The sequence below is a fragment of the Magnolia sinica genome, chromosome 19 (assembly GCF_029962835.1).
Source record: "Magnolia sinica isolate HGM2019 chromosome 19, MsV1, whole genome shotgun sequence".
In the NCBI taxonomy this organism is placed as follows: Eukaryota; Viridiplantae; Streptophyta; class Magnoliopsida; order Magnoliales; family Magnoliaceae; genus Magnolia; species Magnolia sinica.
Window position 1 is genome coordinate 45,141,231 of NC_080591.1, and position 10,762 is coordinate 45,151,992.

Below are 10,762 nucleotides of genomic sequence, written 5' to 3' on the forward strand. Positions count from 1 at the left end.
GCATTGCGACGCAAGGCATGAATGCTATTGGGCATACCAAGGCTATGTGATATGAGGCCTACTGTAACACCCCAGATTTTTACCAACTTGGAGTTAGATGTACTTAGGTAATGGGTCGATCCTAACACCTTAATTACTTCTCAAAAGCTCAATCCCAAAGTCTCAAATCCCCTTTCAACCCATTTCCTTCAAAATATTCCATTTCCTTCAAAAATCTCACCTTTCACCACCTTATTCTTCAAATTTTGTTAAATACTTTCATATTACATAAGAATCCTAAAGTTTAAATGATGAAGAACAATACTTAAACTAAAACTTACTGTAAATGCTAAATACGTAAATAAAATGGGCTTTTGACTATTAACGTTTTGGAATCTTATGAAATAAATAGATTATTTAGATAGATTAGCTTCTCCTACCCCAAAATCATATATTGCACATCAAATAACTCATTCTGGTTTACAAATGAGGCCCAATAATGCCTCGACGGACTCGGGGGCCCAAACAACACAATTCGGAGGGACTCGAGGTGGGTCCCGTATGTATCCGGCACCCCCGGGGGGGGGAGGACATCACCCTTGGGGTGAGCCATCACCCTAGAGTCCAGCGACTGGTGAGAGGCTCGCCGGTTCAGCGAGGCCTCACCAAATAGCAGGCCCGGTGGGGCCGCATCTGGCCAGGCGGTCCATTTTTCACAAATTTCTACGACTTTTCTCCAACTTTGAAAAATCATATCTCCCTCATTATAACTCTGATTTAGGTGATTCAAAATTTATATTGAAGCTTGATAAGTTTAGTTTCATATAAAAATAAGTAAAAAATATAATAAAATACTTAATATAGTTAAATATAGGTCATTGTGACAACTATCCGAAAATCATTAGTTTAGACAACTGCTGCTTCTGGATTTTTTAGAATTTTTTTACAGCACAAAATCTAATGAAATTTGGTAGGGATGAAGTGGACTTAATGAAAAACTATTAAAAAAATAATTAAAATAATATACTAACTAAAAGTGCCAAAAAGGGGCGTAGAACTGCCCTAGGACCTTATTCTATCGTAATTAGGGCACGATTTAGTTAAGTGCTAAACTAAACAATCAATAGAATTAGCTCAAACTACTTTAAATATGAACTATAAGACTCAAAATGTGTAGAATCATTAACACTACATTACCTTGAAATCTAGAATCCATCCTTAAACCCGGTTGCTCTTGGGAGCACACCGAAACTCCGTATTGGACCTAGACCGTATGTCGAAAGTCCGATTACCCCGAAACTATACGGATATTGAAAAGGCCAAGCTATATGTCCTAGAGGGGGGGTGAATAGGACAATGCCAAATAAAACTAATAACAGTGGAAATAAAAAGAAAATGATAGCCAAAGTAAATCACAATGCAGTAAATTAAAGTAACCTCAAAATTCAGATCTTGAGAGGTTGATACAAACGTTGTTCTAAGGACAACCTTACACCAAAAACCAGAGTTTATGGTAGGACAACCTTATTTCTAGAAAGATCTTTGTATCAAGTCTCAAATCTAAGAGGAATACAATAATAAATATAAATTGAATTGAAATAACTTGTAATTAAAAATGTATTGTTCTAGGGACAGCCATACACCATAAAAATGGCAGGGCAACCTTGCTGGAACAACTTTCAAATGAAATTGAAAATCAAGCGATAAAGGAATAACAGAAAATAAATTCTAAGCTATTACAACATTCTCACAAAGCTTGAATTAAATAATTACAACATTCACCACCAAACATACATCCCACAAAAGAATAAAAAATTAGAAGAATAAAACAATCAACCACAAGGGTTTATAGTGGTTCGCCTGTGTGTTCACCAACTGTTAAACAACAGCCACACAAAAATCTACTCCACTCCTAATATCCTCGCACAGGGGATATTAGCGTTCACTAAAAATAGGTTTTCCCAGGTTCACCCAAAACCCTTACAATTGTGTCTTTGTCCGTGGGCTTACACAATTAAAAAAACCCCACTTCTGAGTTTTCCTGGCTTTCCTCAAATAACCAATATAACAAGATTTTTCTGGCAAATCTTGAAAGAAACCAAAATAATAGAAAGGAATTTACAATATGTAAAATACCTGAATATCTCCTTCGTTGTAGCAGCCCGGTAGAACCAAATCAAAGTAGATGATTGAATGTCCAAGTTCAATGTCCAGTACTCGATTACAATGGTTCTAATTCTAATAGATTTTAAATTAAACCAAATAGGGCTTGCCTTAATTGATTTTGATTCTAAAGAAAGGGAATAATAATTCCTCTTATCAAATCGGATTGGAATAGCAGAAACAAAATCAATTAAAATAAAGCTAAGGAAAGAGAATATTAAATAAGCACACTTAGCTTAGATGGAGCACAGAGTTATCTCTCAGAAGTTCGACGAAGATTGGCTTGAATACTTTTATTAATTCAATTATTTCTTCTGAGATTCGTGCACTATTTATAAGTGAGAAGATGGGTCTTCGACTGGTCTAGAGTGCTCTTCGACTAGTCGAAGCCATAACAGATATTTGAAAAATCCGGCGGGATATGCTTTGACCGTTCTACGACTGGTCGTGGGTCTCCTACGACTGGTCGTAGGTCATCTACGACTGGTCGTAGCTCTCCTTCGACTGGTCATAGGTCCAGAAAATCTTCGCTGGACTTCGAGTCGAAGATGGTACGACTGGTCGAAGATCAATCGACATTGTTCCTACGACTGGTCGAACAGATTCCTGGACTAGTCGAAGGCTAACAGATTTTATCCGAAATTTGTAACAAACTCAGGACTGGTCGAGGAATTCTTAGACTGGTCGAAGCAAGTCTAGGACTAGTCGAAGAAGGCCTAGGACTAGTCGAAGAACAGACCAATCACATGTAAAATAAACATTCGGTTTATGTATCCGAAATGACCTACTTCTAAGGTCAACCTATGGTCAATCAAACCTCAACCATGAAGTATGGACATTGAAACATTCGGAACTTGAGACCTTGAAGTATGAGCCTTGTAATCTTGATGTAGATCAAACCTTGATGTAGCTCAATCTTGAAAGTGTACAAACTGCCTTGAACTCTTCTTAAAGTCTTGCAGCTTGAGTCTTGTCTTGTGAGCTTTGTTTGTTGTGAGCTTAGCTTGTTCATGAATGTTGATCTTTGAGAGAGCTTCACTTAAGCAAGTTATATATAACATAACAGTGATTTTGTCATCACAAATTTGACAACAGACAGGGATAAAAACTATAGCACTTACAGATATGACCGCATTATTGGACTTGACAACCCCCTCAGAAATTAAGTCTTGATTGTGTTTAGAAATGCACAACTTAAGCCCAAATCAAAGTGTGTGAGAAGCGTGAAAATATTTAGAAATAAAAATCTGAATTTAAGTAATCTGAGTCGCGTCGCTTGCGAGCCAAATATAAGGATTCAGACCGTTAGAATCTGACCCAAATACACCCTCGGATCAGGAGAAATGTCCCACACATGTTGATGTACTTGTAGCCCTGATCGAGTAACCGTGACCGTTGAACTGAAACTGGTCCGCCACGGTAGATCTGCAAACCTGATTAGGATGAAAACTCAGTCTGACCTAGATCCATGGTCAGGGAGCTTAAGTCCGACCACATGTGGAAAAGGAGCCACCAAAAGTGCTTCGTTGGACCGGAACAGTCCATATTTGGATATAACCTAAGTATACCTTGGCCCTGGGGCCATTCCCATCAAACCTAGGCCTATATAAGGACCTTAAACACTCCCTCTCATATGTTATACGAATTTTGTAAACCCTAAGGGAAAGAAGAGAGAAAAGAGAAGAAGAAAGTGAGGAAGAGAGAGAGAGAGTGAGAGATAGATGTTGGGATCTTTCCTTGACGCTCCACGTGCTTAGCCACCACTCCTGTCTCACTATGCGGGTGATACCAATCCCGTTCTTAGGTAAGAAAACCTAACCTTAATCTGTTTTAGGGTTTCAGATAGTGTAAGTTATGAAATAGCTAACCTAATTTATGTTATAGGTTGCCAATCTGCCGTAGACAAAGACATAGCTTTAAAATTGAGTTCGTTATGAGTCAATCAGCGAAAGGTGCAGACTAAACGTATAGGTTATGGTTTTTAAGGCTTTCAATGTCGGTTAATGCTTTATTACTGATGTGGGTGCAATTTCACATGCCAAATGCGATGTTTGTATCGCATTTCTGATATATATGAACTATATTGAGATTAGTGTATTCCATGTATATGTAGAAAGTATCGTATGCGTATGAAATTTGAACGTGTGCTTGCCATGATTAATTGTCGTGTGTTTGTGCTAGTTGTATATGTAACAACTCCTTGGCGAAAGGATTTGCCCTAATACGTACTATCACCAACATACGTCGTGTATGTTGGAATATGTAGTCTAAGTGTTTGTAGAAATGTCTGAATGAACAAGTGTATAATAAATTGTACTTTATATAGGCATTGAGAAGAAATTCTCAACTACCTTAACGATGTGTATGATTTCCTCCATGTAACTTACATTCTTTGTTTGTTTTACTTAGACACTGCTTATGTGTGAATTCATGTTTAAGTTGAAATCCATCAAATGCTCACATGCTTGTATGATTGGAATTGTTGATCCATTACTGTTCTGATTTGCTTGTATGATTATCTGTTATAATTGAATGTGTTTGGGACTACGAAATAGTCCAGGCAATCGGTAACAGGTTTTGAATAGGTGGCTGAGGTTGTTTCGCCATATAGGACGTGATCGATGAATCCGAGCTGTACTTGGGATGTTGGCAGTGGTTAGGCCACACGGAGTGCTTACACACTTCATGTCGATTAACTCAACGTGCATTCGTACTAGTCGAGCTCGTCAAGTAACCTGATTGACCCGATGTATGTGTATGGATGCTACTGCTTGAATCTAAGGTACCAAACTCACCAGTGAAAACCCCTTTAACCTTGATACCTCGATCCGCTAAGACTCATGAGCCGGGCATGGTGGTATGAGACACCGTGGTCGAGCTGTCGGCCTATGCTGGGGTGACAAGCCTCCCCGTAGTGACCAGTGAGCAACCCAGACTCGTGAGCTGAATATGGTGGTATGGGACACTATATTCAAGCTGTCGGCCTACACTGATAAGGTGACGAGCCCTTTGTAGTGACCTCGAGCGTACATTAAGACTGCGTAGAGGCGATGAGCCCTTACATAGCAATAAGAGTACATTAGGCCTGCACTGATAAGGTGACGAGCCCTTTGCAGTGACCTAGAATCGTAACATCGTATGAGATTTATTAGGATTGACGACCATAGATTAGATCATTGTTTGGGAATTAATATAAGGGAGGTACCTTAGCTTCCCAATCCTGCTGTATGAAAGGGACTAATAATAACTTGGTAATCACGCTCATTCCATCGCACTGCATGTACCCCGGGTTGAAGAGCACAGAGGGAAGAAAGCATGCCGTAACCGTAAGATAGTGTCGCACGAGGGAGTGTAGGCGAAGGCATGCATCATGCTTACATTTCATCCTTGTATGAATAAGAGTATCTAGGAATGCCTAATATGTCTGTTTTATCATTACTGCTTGATTGAACTGATAACATGTTAACCTTTGCTCTATGGTTCCACTAAGTTGATCACTCACTCCCACGTTACGGGACGGTGTTTTAAACACCAACCAAACTCTGTCTTAGTTGCAGGTGATGGCGATGCATATGAGGCGGAGCCGGACTTTTATGATGATGAGGAGGGTTTCTCCTATATGCAGCTATTAAGCGGGTCTATGTAGACCATGTTCTAATCGACGAGGTTACAGGGATGCTGATTAGATGCCATTACACTTGCTATTTTTCACCTTTGGAACACCCATGTACCTTCATTTTGTTCAGTTTTGGAGTATACATGTATATGTTTAACCTGATTACATGATTATACTTCGGAGACCTACTATAGTTCATATATCTTATACATCTATTACAGTCTTCAGCTTATAAAAATTCACTTGTCTCTGAAGTATGATATGCTGTTTTGGTATAATCTCATTCATGTTTAATGCACTAATACGGACAACATTTAATCATCATTATCTATGTTACATAAGTGATGCGTTGGAACTCGGGAGTCGAGTCTATGCTCGACCCCTGATTTTCAGGGCGTTACACCTACGTAGCCAAATGTCATGTGCAAGATGCAATACAAGCATGCCAATCCTCATCAAGTACATATATCAGTACAGTTCCTCTCTGAGATATCACCGGGGTCTGGTACACTCCACACTGATTACCACCTCCCGAGCCGCATAGCTCAGCAAGTGGAAGAGACCACACTATCCGCCTGACCAGTAGTCTGCCATTACCTACCCGGCTCATCGATAACGGACCCATTTGTGAACTGGTCAAACTTAGCCTAGCTTACAACCCCCTCACTCGGGTGGAAAAGGCCACACCCCCTTCCAATCGACCACGACATAGTAAAAGATGTGGCCTACTGGTATTCGGCACTCGTGCGCTCATGTATCCACTAGGTCTAGATGTTGGAGCATCTCCTTGTTTCAAAAAGGTTCTAAGACTTTCACCCAAGGACATCCTATGTGCCCACATAGCTAAAGCTAATATTTCTGGTATCCAATCCGGCCATCCACGATGTGCCTGTGGAGGCCATGACCCTGATGTCGCTAGGGCATACAATGATCATGTAACACTAATGCGAGATGCATAAATCACACTGTCCAGTCATGTAGCAATCCTGTGCGTACCGCGCGCTTATGTGGGTAACTCCTATCAGTGATTCCCATAAACAATCTGCCCAAAGGCATATGATATGATCAGTCACTCCTCATATCAAGCATACATATGATGCGTATGGGCATGAATCATTTTTTGGAGTTATACTAAGCATGTTATATGGTGATGAACTATCTTCATAACGAAGATGAGCCTAGACGGCCTACACATAACAAGTATGGGCCTAACAATGGGCCCTAGGGAGAGTTACAATGTGGACATTTAACCATCATTGCTCTTACAATGTGGACGTCAAATATCATTTTTTCGAAGGCAGGGCCCACTATAAACATCATTACATACATCATGGTGGAAACACACATCACAATGGACCTCATATACATCACATTCGGCCCCACACAAAGGCCTCACATACATCTTATTGGGCCTCAACCCATGGGCTTCAAATACATCATAATGGGCCTCATATACATCAAGTGGGCCGCATCAATGGGCTGCACCAATGGGCCTTATATACATCAAGTCGGGCCCACCATTCTAGGTGAACTATCTACACCATACATCTATTTTTAGATATCATTTTAGAACATTACCCAAAAAAATGAATCATATCGGAAGATCATCTGGACCATACCACAAATAGCAGTAGAGATAATGATTTTCACCGTTAACAATTCATAGGCCCACCAAAACGTTTATTTCCAACCCAATCTGTTCATATGGTCACAAAGACCTCAATCAAGAGGAAAAAAAAAACCAATATCATATTGATCCAGAACTTCGGTGCTTCTAAAAGGATTTCAATGGTGGATGTTCAATCTCTCATTGGTTTTGCAGTGTGGTCCACCGATGAACGTTCATTCCAGCAGCTATACTCCTGCTGGATGGACGGTCGATATAACACATATGTCATGTGGTCCCACCGTCCCAACTGTCAGGATAGTGAGGATACACACACATAAATCATGGCAAGCCATCATAGAACTTGGTGACGTCCCTATAGTAGCTATGTTGCTCGTGCAGCCTGCTGGCCCACTATCCAGATGGATGGTCTAGATATCATATACCTTAGATCAGACCCACAGCTTTTCTGACATCAATACTTCAGCTACATAGCTGGAATGTGGGGTCCACAAAGATGGACGGTGGGATATGACACATATGATCAGACGCACAAAACATTACTGACGTCAATACATCAGCTACATAGCTAGAGTGTGGCCTTGATTGGACGGTTTGGATTACATCAAAGGTGGGTCCCACCGTGATGTACAGTATGAGTGTAAGATACATATATAGCGGTGTAAATGGATGGATGGCGTGGATGGAATCCACGCATCAGGTGGGTCTCACATAAGTTGCTGACGTCCTCAGTAGCTATATCGCTGGTGTGAGATGCACCAACCAATCTACTCCACATGGGTGGGTCCCACATAAGGCCCACCATCATATATAATATAATATAATATAATTATAATATATAGTTTTTTAAAACTGCACAGCGTCCAGGCCTGGGACGGCTTGGATGAACTCCATACATCAAGTTACGGCCTCACACGTGGGGCGGGTCCCACCGTCCAAGCAATGGACGGTGTGGATATACGACACATATGTCAGGGTGGGGGGTCCACATGTGGCCACCCCACATGGATCAAGCTAATATAAGTTATTTCCCTTCATTCAGGGTCTATCCAAAATGGGCAGCAGCAAGGTTGGCCTCACGATCGGACGGTGTGGGTCTAATCCATTTGCCAAGGTGGGCTACAAACAAGGAAAACGAGAGAGAGAGAGAGAGAGAGAGAGAGAGAGAGAGAGAGAGAGAGAGAGAGAGAGAGAGAACACATGTGATGGGGAGGGACCCCGACACTATGGGCCCTCCCTTCCGTGCATTACAACATACATCAAGTGGGTCCCATTACATGTGGGCCCACCAATCAAAATTAACGGAGGAGATCCCTTCTCTACTAAAATGCAAGGTCTAGATGACCCTTTTCATACAAGGAAATTAAACATCATGATGGGGTCCATGGAAAATGGGTCATCATGGGATGAACATATGAATCATGATGGGCCATCGGCCACACCTAAGGTCTCAAGTGAGATTCGTACCATCAATTGGTAGGCCCCACTTGTCCCATCATAAAATAAACAAAATGTAAGCCTATAAAACACCCACCGTTGGATCTTCTTGGTCCGATGGAATGCCAAACTCCTTAGCTCTCTCTTTGATGGAAGATGATAAAGTATGGATGGATAGGATGGGAGATTGGGTGGTAGGGAGTGGGCCTCGCTTAGCTTATTTTCTCTCCTTAGTTGCTTGGAAATGGTAGAGAATGAGATGGGATGGAGTGAAACAAGAGAGGAGTGATGTGTGTAAGAAGGATGTGATGAGAGGGAATGGGTAGTGTAAGAGAGGGATGGGTGTGTGTAAGAGAGAGTTGACTAATGGGGGGTGAGGTGGCATGGGGTATGGGTTGCTTGTCTTTGTTGGTAAGAAATGGATGGGAGAGGCATGGGTTATGTACGTGAGTAGTACTTGATTGATTGATGTGATGGGTTGTAGAGATTCACTCGAAATTCGTAATATGCGGTATTTTTTCAGAAAATACAGGAGCCCACAACTCTTAGCCTGGGTTTCGCATCAGTGTGCAAGACGCGTCGTTGGAACTGCGGCGACGGTGTGGTTGCGATGGTATAAGTTTCGAGTCGAATTGACTCAGAATCATAGGTGCGAGTTAGGGTCACGCACAAATGCTGATTACACGTCGAGAGTTGCCGAAATTCAATGGGGATGATCGCGGGAGTCTATGGGATGGTACAGATTAGGATACGGGCCTTACAGCTCTCCCCTCCTAATAAAAATTTTGTCTTCAAAATTTACACTATCATCGCAACTAAATATAACTCATAAAAGGAGAGAAATCATGGTATCATATATAATCAGAGATAATACAAAATACAATCAATCATCAAAGAGATGGGGATAACGCTCGTGAATCTCAGCCTCATGCTCCCAAGATGCCTCATCCATACTATGATGACCCCACTAAACTCTCACTAAGTGGATGACCTTGGTCCGGAGGACCTGCTCCTTCCGATCAAGGATACGAACTGGCTACTCAATGTAAGAAGCATCCTCACAAACCTCTAACGACTGTTAATCAATAATAGGAATGATATCTGACCCACACTTTTGCAACATAGAGACATTGAAAATGTTGTAGACACCAGACAACTGAGATGACAAGGCAAGCCGATAGGACACAGAGCCAATGCATCCAGTGATCTCGAAAGGTCTAATGAATCTTGGGGCAAGCTTGCCTTTCGCTCTAAAATGAACCACACCCTTTATAGGTGAGACCTTGAGATACACATGGTCCCTAATGACAAACTCCAAGGAAGGACACCGATGATCATCAAAACTCTTCTACCGGCTCTAAGCTGTGCACATCCTGTGCCTGATGATGTCGATGACCTCTGATGTCTATAGGACAAGCTCGGGACCTAGGAGATGCCGCTCTCTAACCTCGGTCTAACAACTTGGAGATCTGCACGGTCTGCTGTATAATGCCTCAAAAGGAGTCGTGCCAATGGTCGCCTAATAGCTGTTGTTATACGTGAACTCAGCCAATCACATGTGCTCATCCCAGCTACCCGCGAAGTCAATTACGTAAGCTCTAAGCATATCCTCAAGGATCTAGTTGGCCCTCTCGGTCTTCCCATTGGAATATGGATGATATGCGGTGTCGAGCTACAAAACAGACCCTATCACCGTCTGGAAGCTCCTCTAAAACTGAGATTTGAACCTTAGGTCTCGTTTAGAAATGATCGAAACTGGAACGCCGTGCATTCTCACAATCTCATTAATGAATAACCTCGCAAGCCGGTCCAAAGTCCAGGTTGCACGAATAGTAAGAAAATGCATCAACTTCGTTAGACGATCGACAGCAACCCAGATGGCGTTGTGACCGCGCTGAGTCCTCGGTAAACCCATGATAAAGTCGGTGGATACGTGCTCC